General features: G+C 41.9%; 5 non-coding genes across 5 annotated transcripts; all 5 read right to left on the bottom strand.

The window, feature by feature from the left end:
- Positions 1–983: 983 nt before the first annotated feature.
- Positions 984–1,090, bottom strand: LOC126196804 (U6 spliceosomal RNA). Its single transcript, XR_007539244.1, has one exon. It is a non-coding gene; the product is annotated as a U6 spliceosomal RNA (small nuclear RNA).
- Positions 1,091–3,583: 2,493 nt separating this feature from the next.
- On the bottom strand, positions 3,584–3,690 carry LOC126196709 (U6 spliceosomal RNA). The gene has a single exon (XR_007539163.1). It is a non-coding gene; the product is annotated as a U6 spliceosomal RNA (small nuclear RNA).
- A 2,493-nt stretch (positions 3,691–6,183) lies between these two features.
- On the bottom strand, positions 6,184–6,290 carry LOC126196708 (U6 spliceosomal RNA). Its single transcript, XR_007539162.1, has one exon. It is a non-coding gene; the product is annotated as a U6 spliceosomal RNA (small nuclear RNA).
- A 2,493-nt stretch (positions 6,291–8,783) lies between these two features.
- On the bottom strand, positions 8,784–8,890 carry LOC126196824 (U6 spliceosomal RNA). The gene has a single exon (XR_007539262.1). It is a non-coding gene; the product is annotated as a U6 spliceosomal RNA (small nuclear RNA).
- Positions 8,891–11,383: 2,493 nt separating this feature from the next.
- On the bottom strand, positions 11,384–11,490 carry LOC126196670 (U6 spliceosomal RNA). Its single transcript, XR_007539128.1, has one exon. It is a non-coding gene; the product is annotated as a U6 spliceosomal RNA (small nuclear RNA).
- Between the last annotated feature and the right edge of the window lie 2,282 nt (positions 11,491–13,772).

The following is a 13,772-nucleotide window of genomic DNA, read 5'->3' as shown; positions in this document are numbered from 1 at the left end:
GCACTAGTGAAATTTGTACATGACATGCTGGTGCACCACAGATTTGCTGTAATAGTTGGTTTTTAGGTGAAGGGCAGTGGCTTATTACACAGGCAGATATGCTTCAGTTAAGAATCTGATGAGGTGTCACCTGCAGCCTGTATTATGAGGCTGCAGCTGGACAGCAAGGCCTCTAGGAGAGTTACTTGAAACATAATGTTAAATGAACTTCCTGTAAAGGGGTAACTTGCACACTTAATGATTAAAGAGACATCTACCTTCACATGTTTATTTATGCTGCTGAAACAATTATGGCATCAGCTGCAGCCATGAAGATGAATAAAGTTAAATGTTGTGGGTCTGTGTGCAGAAAGTATGTGATAGTGGCATACAGGCACCAGAAGCTTTGTAGGCGTTAGAGAAAAATAAATATTAGGTAATGCAAGCTAATTTTAGAGCGCTAGAGTGTATTTAAGCAGTAGTCTGAGTGAAAGTATGTGAGTGAGAAAGATTTGGAACATGCAGCTATCTTGTGTAAAGTTGATGTCAGGTTTCCAAATGTTGTGTGTGGCAGTAGGTGTGTGTTATGAAATGACGTGATTGAGACAGTAGGAAGAGATGTTGTGCCAGCAGAGTGTGATACTGAGGAAGAGAAGAGGCTTTTGCCTGTGCTAGGCTTAGTCTTAGAATCGCTGTGATTTGTGTCACGTTTGCGAATGAGCTGAAGGGGTGCTAGTGACATGTACTTGTGTCAGTGTAGTTGTGGTTTTGGTGTGCTTGCTGAGTTGTTATTAGAGTGACATTTTAGATGTGCATTGGTGATGTGAGGGATAGGTTTATTGCCAGTTTTATCATGTTCTGTTGTGAATGAAAGAGAGTGGAGGAGAACTGCGTAAATGGACAGCATAGTTTGTGACAAGTGGGTGCAGATATGAAGCGAAACTTGTGTAGGTGGCTGAGGGTATTAGCAGCTGATGTGAGACATGAGAGAGTGAGATTGCGAAAAAAATGTGAAACGCTTCACGATTTTGCGTGTCATCCCTGCGCAGGGGCCATGCTAATCTTCTCTGTATCGTTCCAATTTTAGTATATGTACCGCCGAAGCGAGTACATTCGAGGAGCCCTCTGAAATTGTATATATAGTTATGGCGTCGCGTCAAACATGGTTCGGCTTGGACGTAGCTTTACGCAGCTCTGGTGAGGATCACAAGGCCTGCCGAGTGCTAATCTGTGAATTAATTACTGCGAGGTGTCGTTCTTAGTAAGTGGCAGCTCTGTCAACTGTTTTATTTGGCAGTATTGGATGTAAAACTTAGATCGTAGAGTCGCTTGCTCTCGCAGCATCCACCCAGAGCAGCAGCAGGTTCACACAGTTGCCGCTAGGCGGCAGCAAGACGTGTTGGCACGTATTGTCGCCATGTTCTCACATCGCGAGTTTAGTGTCTCATAGGCATACCTATGAAACACACTTCTCTAATGTGTGGGATAAATGACGCTGATTGGAGCTGGTAGCAGGTCTTGAAGACTCTCAAAACAAGCGAATATTTTTGCGAAACTGTCTTCACTGCTAACACAAATTGCATTACTCTTTCAGTGGTACTTTCTTACGATACTAATCGATTTAATGACAGAGTGCGCATATGCAAGGCAACTTTTAACTCACACATCAAGTACACCACAAGAAGACACAGTCTGTGACCATGTACATTATTGAGTAACTCCTATTCATCCAATGGTGCCAGAAGACAATAGTGACTGCAAAAAGAGACACAGTAGCCTCACGAACCATTAAAACCACCATTCATATTGCACACTTGGAAACACAGCAGTGTAGGCCATTACTAGCGCATGGATGGGTGAATGCGAGTTGTGTGAGATAGTAGTAGGAATGATGGACATAGTTCCGTTTTCAGTACAATACCAGGTGATATATTTGTGTTGATCCAAGATTACACAGGGCAGGTCTACTTGGCAAGAGTGAAACACTGTGATGGAGATGTGTGAATGAGCCTAAAATATTGAGCGGACATGTGGTAAGAGAAACCAGGTTAGCATTGTGTTAGTAGCTGTAGTTATGTTCCTGTGAAATGTCAATCAGATGTAATCCAGTTTGGTGAATGTTGTTATTGCAGGAAGAATTGCTAGTGCAAAACAAAGAGTGATAGGTTTAGTATCTGAAAGCAGTTAATAACTGAGTAGCTACTGGTGTCATGTGACACAAACTGGTTTGTGATGTTGCTGTCTGTTCCAAAATCTTGAAGCTTGCTAGTGTTTTGTGTCTTGACTGCCTCTGTATTTGCTTATGTGCTAGAGCTTCTGTGTATGTGACATGATGAATATTGCATGCAGGGTTTGTCCAATCTTTCTGCTAGACACAGGATGAGAGGTGCATCAGCTGTAATTGTGAACAGCATCGACTTGTATGACATTGATGGGATTCAAAGTGCTGTCAAAATAGTAGAGCCTCACATCTAAATACTATATGTTAATATTAGCATACTGGTCTGCTTTCTAAACACTTCAGTGTTGTGGTATTCATTGGCTGACACTTTTGAATTTAATTTAGGTAACTATATGTAGTGGCAGATTGCCAGACATGTTTGTAAAATACTTTGTGTGTCGCACTAGTGAAATTTGTACATGACATGCTGGTGCACCACAGATTTGCTGTAATAGTTGGTTTTTAGGTGAAGGGCAGTGGCTTATTACACAGGCAGATATGCTTCAGTTAAGAATCTGATGAGGTGTCACCTGCAGCCTGTATTATGAGGCTGCAGCTGGACAGCAAGGCCTCTAGGAGAGTTACTTGAAACATAATGTTAAATGAACTTCCTGTAAAGGGGTAACTTGCACACTTAATGATTAAAGAGACATCTACCTTCACATGTTTATTTATGCTGCTGAAACAATTATGGCATCAGCTGCAGCCATGAAGATGAATAAAGTTAAATGTTGTGGGTCTGTGTGCAGAAAGTATGTGATAGTGGCATACAGGCACCAGAAGCTTTGTAGGCGTTAGAGAAAAATAAATATTAGGTAATGCAAGCTAATTTTAGAGCGCTAGAGTGTATTTAAGCAGTAGTCTGAGTGAAAGTATGTGAGTGAGAAAGATTTGGAACATGCAGCTATCTTGTGTAAAGTTGATGTCAGGTTTCCAAATGTTGTGTGTGGCAGTAGGTGTGTGTTATGAAATGACGTGATTGAGACAGTAGGAAGAGATGTTGTGCCAGCAGAGTGTGATACTGAGGAAGAGAAGAGGCTTTTGCCTGTGCTAGGCTTAGTCTTAGACTCGCTGTGATTTGTGTCACGTTTGCGAATGAGCTGAAGGGGTGCTAGTGACATGTACTTGTGTCAGTGTAGTTGTGGTTTTGGTGTGCTTGCTGAGTTGTTATTAGAGTGACATTTTAGATGTGCATTGGTGATGTAAGGGATAGGTTTATTGCCAGTTTTATCATGTTCTGTTGTGAATGAAAGAGAGTGGAGGAGAACTGCGTAAATGGACAGCATAGTTTGTGACAAGTGGGTGCAGATATGAAGCGAAACTTGTGTAGGTGGCTGAGGGTATTAGCAGCTGATGTGAGACATGAGAGAGTGAGATTGCGAAAAAAATGTGGAACGCTTCACGATTTTGCGTGTCATCCTTGCGCAGGGGCCATGCTAATCTTCTCTGTATCGTTCCAATTTTAGTATATGTACCGCCGAAGCGAGTACATTCGAGGAGCCCTCTGAAATTGTATATATAGTTATGGCGTCGCGTCAAACATGGTTCGGCTTGGACGTAGCTTTACGCAGCTCTGGTGAGGATCACAAGGCCTGCCGAGTGCTAATCTGTGAATTAATTACTGCGAGGTGTCGTTCTTAGTAAGTGGCAGCTCTGTGAACTGTTTTATTTGGCAGTATTGGATGTAAAACGTAGATCGTAGAGTCGCTTGCTCTCGCAGCATCCACCCAGAGCAGCAGCAGGTTCACACAGCTGCCGCTAGGCGGCAGCAAGACGTGTTGGCACGTATTGTCGCCATGTTCTCACATCGCGAGTTTAGTGTCTCATAGGCATACCTATGAAACACACTTCTCTAATGTGTGGGATAAATGACGCTGATTGGAGCTGGTAGCAGGTCTTGAAGACTCTCAAAACAAGCGAATATTTTTGCGAAACTGTCTTCACTGCTAACACAAATTGCATTACTCTTTCAGTGGTACTTTCTTACGATACTAATCGATTTAATGACAGAGTGCGCATATGCAAGGCAACTTTTAACTCACACATCAAGTACACCACAAGAAGACACAGTCTGTGACCATGTACATTATTGAGTAACTCCTATTCATCCAATGGTGCCAGAAGACAATAGTGACTGCAAAAAGAGACACAGTAGCCTCACGAACCATTAAAACCACCATTCATATTGCACACTTGGAAACACAGCAGTGTAGGCCATTACTAGCGCATGGATGGGTGAATGCGAGTTGTGTGAGATAGTAGTAGGAATGATGGACATAGTTCCGTTTTCAGTACAATACCAGGTGATATATTTGTGTTGATCCAAGATTACACAGGGCAGGTCTACTTGGCAAGAGTGAAACACTGTGATGGAGATGTGTGAATGAGCCTAAAATATTGAGCGGACATGTGGTAAGAGAAACCAGGTTAGCATTGTGTTAGTAGCTGTAGTTATGTTCCTGTGAAATGTCAATCAGATGTAATCCAGTTTGGTGAATGTTGTTATTGCAGGAAGAATTGCTAGTGCAAAACAAAGAGTGATAGGTTTAGTATCTGAAAGCAGTTAATAACTGAGTAGCTACTGGTGTCATGTGACACAAACTGGTTTGTGATGTTGCTGTCTGTTCCAAAATCTTGAAGCTTGCTAGTGTTTTGTGTCTTGACTGCCTCTGTATTTGCTTATGTGCTAGAGCTTCTGTGTATGTGACATGATGAATATTGCATGCAGGGTTTGTCCAATCTTTCTGCTAGACACAGGATGAGAGGTGCATCAGCTGTAATTGTGAACAGCATCGACTTGTATGACATTGATGGGATTCAAAGTGCTGTCAAAATAGTAGAGCCTCACATCTAAATACTATATGTTAATATTAGCATACTGGTCTGCTTTCTAAACACTTCAGTGTTGTGGTATTCATTGGCTGACACTTTTGAATTTAATTTAGGTAACTATATGTAGTGGCAGATTGCCAGACATGTTTGTAAAATACTTTGTGTGTCGCACTAGTGAAATTTGTACATGACATGCTGGTGCACCACAGATTTGCTGTAATAGTTGGTTTTTAGGTGAAGGGCAGTGGCTTATTACACAGGCAGATATGCTTCAGTTAAGAATCTGATGAGGTGTCACCTGCAGCCTGTATTATGAGGCTGCAGCTGGACAGCAAGGCCTCTAGGAGAGTTACTTGAAACATAATGTTAAATGAACTTCCTGTAAAGGGGTAACTTGCACACTTAATGATTAAAGAGACATCTACCTTCACATGTTTATTTATGCTGCTGAAACAATTATGGCATCAGCTGCAGCCATGAAGATGAATAAAGTTAAATGTTGTGGGTCTGTGTGCAGAAAGTATGTGATAGTGGCATACAGGCACCAGAAGCTTTGTAGGCGTTAGAGAAAAATAAATATTAGGTAATGCAAGCTAATTTTAGAGCGCTAGAGTGTATTTAAGCAGTAGTCTGAGTGAAAGTATGTGAGTGAGAAAGATTTGGAACATGCAGCTATCTTGTGTAAAGTTGATGTCAGGTTTCCAAATGTTGTGTGTGGCAGTAGGTGTGTGTTATGAAATGACGTGATTGAGACAGTAGGAAGAGATGTTGTGCCAGCAGAGTGTGATACTGAGGAAGAGAAGAGGCTTTTGCCTGTGCTAGGCTTAGTCTTAGACTCGCTGTGATTTGTGTCACGTTTGCGAATGAGCTGAAGGGGTGCTAGTGACATGTACTTGTGTCAGTGTAGTTGTGGTTTTGGTGTGCTTGCTGAGTTGTTATTAGAGTGACATTTTAGATGTGCATTGGTGATGTAAGGGATAGGTTTATTGCCAGTTTTATCATGTTCTGTTGTGAATGAAAGAGAGTGGAGGAGAACTGCGTAAATGGACAGCATAGTTTGTGACAAGTGGGTGCAGATATGAAGCGAAACTTGTGTAGGTGGCTGAGGGTATTAGCAGCTGATGTGAGACATGAGAGAGTGAGATTGCGAAAAAAATGTGGAACGCTTCACGATTTTGCGTGTCATCCTTGCGCAGGGGCCATGCTAATCTTCTCTGTATCGTTCCAATTTTAGTATATGTACCGCCGAAGCGAGTACATTCGAGGAGCCCTCTGAAATTGTATATATAGTTATGGCGTCGCGTCAAACATGGTTCGGCTTGGACGTAGCTTTACGCAGCTCTGGTGAGGATCACAAGGCCTGCCGAGTGCTAATCTGTGAATTAATTACTGCGAGGTGTCGTTCTTAGTAAGTGGCAGCTCTGTGAACTGTTTTATTTGGCAGTATTGGATGTAAAACTTAGATCGTAGAGTCGCTTGCTCTCGCAGCATCCACCCAGAGCAGCAGCAGGTTCACACAGCTGCCGCTAGGCGGCAGCAAGACGTGTTGGCACGTATTGTCGCCATGTTCTCACATCGCGAGTTTAGTGTCTCATAGGCATACCTATGAAACACACTTCTCTAATGTGTGGGATAAATGACGCTGATTGGAGCTGGTAGCAGGTCTTGAAGACTCTCAAAACAAGCGAATATTTTTGCGAAACTGTCTTCACTGCTAACACAAATTGCATTACTCTTTCAGTGGTACTTTCTTACGATACTAATCGATTTAATGACAGAGTGCGCATATGCAAGGCAACTTTTAACTCACACATCAAGTACACCACAAGAAGACACAGTCTGTGACCATGTACATTATTGAGTAACTCCTATTCATCCAATGGTGCCAGAAGACAATAGTGACTGCAAAAAGAGACACAGTAGCCTCACGAACCATTAAAACCACCATTCATATTGCACACTTGGAAACACAGCAGTGTAGGCCATTACTAGCGCATGGATGGGTGAATGCGAGTTGTGTGAGATAGTAGTAGGAATGATGGACATAGTTCCGTTTTCAGTACAATACCAGGTGATATATTTGTGTTGATCCAAGATTACACAGGGCAGGTCTACTTGGCAAGAGTGAAACACTGTGATGGAGATGTGTGAATGAGCCTAAAATATTGAGCGGACACGTGGTAAGAGAAACCAGGTTAGCATTGTGTTAGTAGCTGTAGTTATGTTCCTGTGAAATGTCAATCAGATGTAATCCAGTTTGGTGAATGTTGTTATTGCAGGAAGAATTGCTAGTGCAAAACAAAGAGTGATAGGTTTAGTATCTGAAAGCAGTTAATAACTGAGTAGCTACTGGTGTCATGTGACACAAACTGGTTTGTGATGTTGCTGTCTGTTCCAAAATCTTGAAGCTTGCTAGTGTTTTGTGTCTTGACTGCCTCTGTATTTGCTTATGTGCTAGAGCTTCTGTGTATGTGACATGATGAATATTGCATGCAGGGTTTGTCCAATCTTTCTGCTAGACACAGGATGAGAGGTGCATCAGCTGTAATTGTGAACAGCATCGACTTGTATGACATTGATGGGATTCAAAGTGCTGTCAAAATAGTAGAGCCTCACATCTAAATACTATATGTTAATATTAGCATACTGGTCTGCTTTCTAAACACTTCAGTGTTGTGGTATTCATTGGCTGACACTTTTGAATTTAATTTAGGTAACTATATGTAGTGGCAGATTGCCAGACATGTTTGTAAAATACTTTGTGTGTCGCACTAGTGAAATTTGTACATGACATGCTGGTGCACCACAGATTTGCTGTAATAGTTGGTTTTTAGGTGAAGGGCAGTGGCTTATTACACAGGCAGATATGCTTCAGTTAAGAATCTGATGAGGTGTCACCTGCAGCCTGTATTATGAGGCTGCAGCTGGACAGCAAGGCCTCTAGGAGAGTTACTTGAAACATAATGTTAAATGAACTTCCTGTAAAGGGGTAACTTGCACACTTAATGATTAAAGAGACATCTACCTTCACATGTTTATTTATGCTGCTGAAACAATTATGGCATCAGCTGCAGCCATGAAGATGAATAAAGTTAAATGTTGTGGGTCTGTGTGCAGAAAGTATGTGATAGTGGCATACAGGCACCAGAAGCTTTGTAGGCGTTAGAGAAAAATAAATATTAGGTAATGCAAGCTAATTTTAGAGCGCTAGAGTGTATTTAAGCAGTAGTCTGAGTGAAAGTATGTGAGTGAGAAAGATTTGGAACATGCAGCTATCTTGTGTAAAGTTGATGTCAGGTTTCCAAATGTTGTGTGTGGCAGTAGGTGTGTGTTATGAAATGACGTGATTGAGACAGTAGGAAGAGATGTTGTGCCAGCAGAGTGTGATACTGAGGAAGAGAAGAGGCTTTTGCCTGTGCTAGGCTTAGTCTTAGAATCGCTGTGATTTGTGTCACGTTTGCGAATGAGCTGAAGGGGTGCTAGTGACATGTACTTGTGTCAGTGTAGTTGTGGTTTTGGTGTGCTTGCTGAGTTGTTATTAGAGTGACATTTTAGATGTGCATTGGTGATGTGAGGGATAGGTTTATTGCCAGTTTTATCATGTTCTGTTGTGAATGAAAGAGAGTGGAGGAGAACTGCGTAAATGGACAGCATAGTTTGTGACAAGTGGGTGCAGATATGAAGCAAAACTTGTGTAGGTGGCTGAGGGTATTAGCAGCTGATGTGAGACATGAGAGAGTGAGATTGCGAAAAAAATGTGAAACGCTTCACGATTTTGCGTGTCATCCCTGCACAGGGGCCATGCTAATCTTCTATGTATCATTCCAATTTTAGTATATGTACCGCCGAAGCGAGTACATTCGAGGAGCCCTCTGAAATTGTATATATACTTATGGCGTCGCGTCAATCATGGTTCGGCTTGGACGTAGCTTTACGCAGCTCTGGTGAGGATCACAAGGCCTGCCGAGTGCTAATCTGTGAATTAATTACTGCGAGGTGTCGTTCTTAGTAAGTGGCAGCTCTGTCAACTGTTTTATTTGGCAGTATTGGATGTAAAACTTAGATCGTAGAGTCGCTTGCTCTCGCAGCATCCACCCAGAGCAGCAGCAGGTTCACACAGCTGCCGCTAGGCGGCAGCAAGACGTGTTGGCACGTATTGTCGCCATGTTCTCACATCGCGAGTTTAGTGTCTCATAGGCATACCTATGAAACACACTTCTCTAATGTGTGGGATAAATGACGCTGATTGGAGCTGGTAGCAGGTCTTGAAGACTCTCAAAACAAGCGAATATTTTTGCGAAACTGTCTTCACTGCTAACACAAATTGCATTACTCTTTCAGTGGTACTTTCTTACGATACTAATCGATTTAATGACAGAGTGCGCATATGCAAGGCAACTTTTAACTCACACATCAAGTACACCACAAGAAGACACAGTCTGTGACCATGTACATTATTGAGTAACTCCTATTCATCCAATGGTGCCAGAAGACAATAGTGACTGCAAAAAGAGACACAGTAGCCTCACGAACCATTAAAACCACCATTCATATTGCACACTTTGAAACACAGCAGTGTAGGCCATTACTAGCGCATGGATGGGTGAATGCGAGTTGTGTGAGATAGTAGTAGGAATGATGGACATAGTTCCGTTTTCAGTACAATACCAGGTGATATATTTGTGTTGATCCAAGATTACACAGGGCAGGTCTACTTGGCAAGAGTGAAACACTGTGATGGAGATGTGTGAATGAGCCTAAAATATTGAGCGGACACGTGGTAAGAGAAACCAGGTTAGCATTGTGTTAGTAGCTGTAGTTATGTTCCTGTGAAATGTCAATCAGATGTAATCCAGTTTGGTGAATGTTGTTATTGCAGGAAGAATTGCTAGTGCAAAACAAAGAGTGATAGGTTTAGTATCTGAAAGCAGTTAATAACTGAGTAGCTACTGGTGTCATGTGACACAAACTGGTTTGTGATGTTGCTGTCTGTTCCAAAATCTTGAAGCTTGCTAGTGTTTTGTGTCTTGACTGCCTCTGTATTTGCTTATGTGCTAGAGCTTCTGTGTATGTGACATGATGAATATTGCATGCAGGGTTTGTCCAATCTTTCTGCTAGACACAGGATGAGAGGTGCATCAGCTGTAATTGTGAACAGCATCGACTTGTATGACATTGATGGGATTCAAAGTGCTGTCAAAATAGTAGAGCCTCACATCTAAATACTATATGTTAATATTAGCATACTGGTCTGCTTTCTAAACACTTCAGTGTTGTGGTATTCATTGGCTGACACTTTTGAATTTAATTTAGGTAACTATATGTAGTGGCAGATTGCCAGACATGTTTGTAAAATACTTTGTGTGTCGCACTAGTGAAATTTGTACATGACATGCTGGTGCACCACAGATTTGCTGTAATAGTTGGTTTTTAGGTGAAGGGCAGTGGCTTATTACACAGGCAGATATGCTTCAGTTAAGAATCTGATGAGGTGTCACCTGCAGTCTGTATTATGAGGCTGCAGCTGGACAGCAAGGCCACTAGGAGAGTTACTTGAAACATAATGTTAAATGAACTTCCTGTAAAGGGGTAACTTGCACACTTAATGATTAAAGAGACATCTACCTTCACATGTTTATTTATGCTGCTGAAACAATTATGGCATCAGCTGCAGCCATGAAGATGAATAAAGTTAAATGTTGTGGGTCTGTGTGCAGAAAGTATGTGATAGTGGCATACAGGCACCAGAAGCTTTGTAGGCGTTAGAGAAAAATAAATATTAGGTAATGCAAGCTAATTTTAGAGCGCTAGAGTGTATTTAAGCAGTAGTCTGAGTGAAAGTATGTGAGTGAGAAAGATTTGGAACATGCAGCTATCTTGTGTAAAGTTGATGTCAGGTTTCCAAATGTTGTGTGTGGCAGTAGGTGTGTGTTATGAAATGACGTGATTGAGACAGTAGGAAGAGATGTTGTGCCAGCAGAGTGTGATACTGAGGAAGAGAAGAGGCTTTTGCCTGTGGTAGGCTTAGTCTTAGACTCGCTGTGATTTGTGTCACGTTTGCGAATGAGCTGAAGGGGTGCTAGTGACATGTACTTGTGTCAGTGTAGTTGTGGTTTTGGTGTGCTTGCTGAGTTGTTATTAGAGTGACATTTTAGATGTGCATTGGTGATGTAAGGGATAGGTTTATTGCCAGTTTTATCATGTTCTGTTGTGAATGAAAGAGAGTGGAGGAGAACTGCGTAAATGGACAGCATAGTTTGTGACAAGTGGGTGCAGATATGAAGCGAAACTTGTGTAGGTGGCTGAGGGTATTAGCAGCTGATGTGAGACATGAGAGAGTGAGATTGCGAAAAAAATGTGGAACGCTTCACGATTTTGCGTGTCATCCTTGTGCAGGGGCCATGCTAATCTTCTCTGTATCGTTCCAATTTTAGTATATGTACCGCCGAAGCGAGTACATTCGAGGAGCCCTCTGAAATTGTATATATAGTTATGGCGTCGCGTCAAACATGGTTCGGCTTGGACGTAGCTTTACGCAGCTCTGGCGAGGATCACAAGGCCTGCCGAGTGCTAATCTGTGAATTAATTACTGCGAGGTGTCGTTCTTAGTAAGTGGCAGCTCTGTCAACTGTTTTATTTGGCAGTATTAGATGTAAAACTTAGATCGTAGAGTCGCTTTCTCTCGCAGCATCCACCCAGAGCAGCAGCAGGTTCACACAGCTGCCGCTAGGCGGCAGCAAGACGTGTTGGCACGTATGGTCGCCATGTTCTCACATCGCGAGTTTAGTGTCTCATAGGCATACCTATGAAACACACTTCTCTAATGTGTGGGATAAATGACGCTGATTGGAGCTGGTAGCAGGTCTTGAAGACTCTCAAAACAAGCGAATATTTTTGCGAAACTGTCTTCACTGCTAACACAAATTGCATTACTCTTTCAGTGGTACTTTCTTACGATACTAATCGATTTAATGACAGAGTGCGCATATGCAAGGCAACTTTTAACTCACACATCAAGTACACCACAAGAAGACACAGTCTGTGACCATGTACATTATTGAGTAACTCCTATTCATCCAATGGTGCCAGAAGACAATAGTGACTGCAAAAAGAGACACAGTAGCCTCACGAACCATTAAAACCACCATTCATATTGCACACTTTGAAACACAGCAGTGTAGGCCATTACTAGCGCATGGATGGGTGAATGCGAGTTGTGTGAGATAGTAGTAGGAATGATGGACATAGTTCCGTTTTCAGTACAATACCAGGTGATATATTTGTGTTGATCCAAGATTACACAGGGCAGGTCTACTTGGCAAGAGTGAAACACTGTGATGGAGATGTGTGAATGAGCCTAAAATATTGAGCGGACACGTGGTAAGAGAAACCAGGTTAGCATTGTGTTAGTAGCTGTAGTTATGTTCCTGTGAAATGTCAATCAGATGTAATCCAGTTTGGTGAATGTTGTTATTGCAGGAAGAATTGCTAGTGCAAAACAAAGAGTGATAGGTTTAGTATCTGAAAGCAGTTAATAACTGAGTAGCTACTGGTGTCATGTGACACAAACTGGTTTGTGATGTTGCTGTCTGTTCCAAAATCTTGAAGCTTGCTAGTGTTTTGTGTCTTGACTGCCTCTGTATTTGCTTATGTGCTAGAGCTTCTGTGTATGTGACATGATGAATATTGCATGCAGGGTTTGTCCAATCTTTCTGCTAGACACAGGATGAGAGGTGCATCAGCTGTAATTGTGAACAGCATCGACTTGTATGACATTGATGGGATTCAAAGTGCTGTCAAAATAGTAGAGCCTCACATCTAAATACTATATGTTAATATTAGCATACTGGTCTGCTTTCTAAACACTTCAGTGTTGTGGTATTCATTGGCTGACACTTTTGAATTTAATTTAGGTAACTATATGTAGTGGCAGATTGCCAGACATGTTTGTAAAATACTTTGTGTGTCGCACTAGTGAAATTTGTACATGACATGCTGGTGCACCACAGATTTGCTGTAATAGTTGGTTTTTAGGTGAAGGGCAGTGGCTTATTACACAGGCAGATATGCTTCAGTTAAGAATCTGATGAGGTGTCACCTGCAGCCTGTATTATGAGGCTGCAGCTGGACAGCAAGGCCTCTAGGAGAGTTACTTGAAACATAATGTTAAATGAACTTCCTGTAAAGGGGTAACTTGCACACTTAATGATTAAAGAGACATCTACCTTCACATGTTTATTTATGCTGCTGAAACAATTATGGCATCAGCTGCAGCCATGAAGATGAATAAAGTTAAATGTTGTGGGTCTGTGTGCAGAAAGTATGTGATAGTGGCATACAGGCACCAGAAGCTTTGTAGGCGTTAGAGAAAAATAAATATTAGGTAATGCAAGCTAATTTTAGAGCGCTAGAGTGTATTTAAGCAGTAGTCTGAGTGAAAGTATGTGAGTGAGAAAGATTTGGAACATGCAGCTATCTTGTGTAAAGTTGATGTCAGGTTTCCAAATGTTGTGTGTGGCAGTAGGTGTGTGTTATGAAATGACGTGATTGAGACAGTAGGAAGAGATGTTGTGCCAGCAGAGTGTGATACTGAGGAAGAGAAGAGGCTTTTGCCTGTGCTAGGCTTAGTCTTAGACTCGCTGTGATTTGTGTCACGTTTGCGAATGAGCTGAAGGGGTGCTAGTGACATGTACTTGTGTCAGTGTAGTTGTGGTTTTGGTGTGCTTGCTGAGTTGTTATT

This window comes from Schistocerca nitens, chromosome 7 (assembly GCF_023898315.1).
Source record: "Schistocerca nitens isolate TAMUIC-IGC-003100 chromosome 7, iqSchNite1.1, whole genome shotgun sequence".
NCBI classification, from domain to species: Eukaryota; Metazoa; Arthropoda; class Insecta; order Orthoptera; family Acrididae; genus Schistocerca; species Schistocerca nitens.
This window is presented reverse-complemented; position numbering and strand designations above follow the sequence as displayed.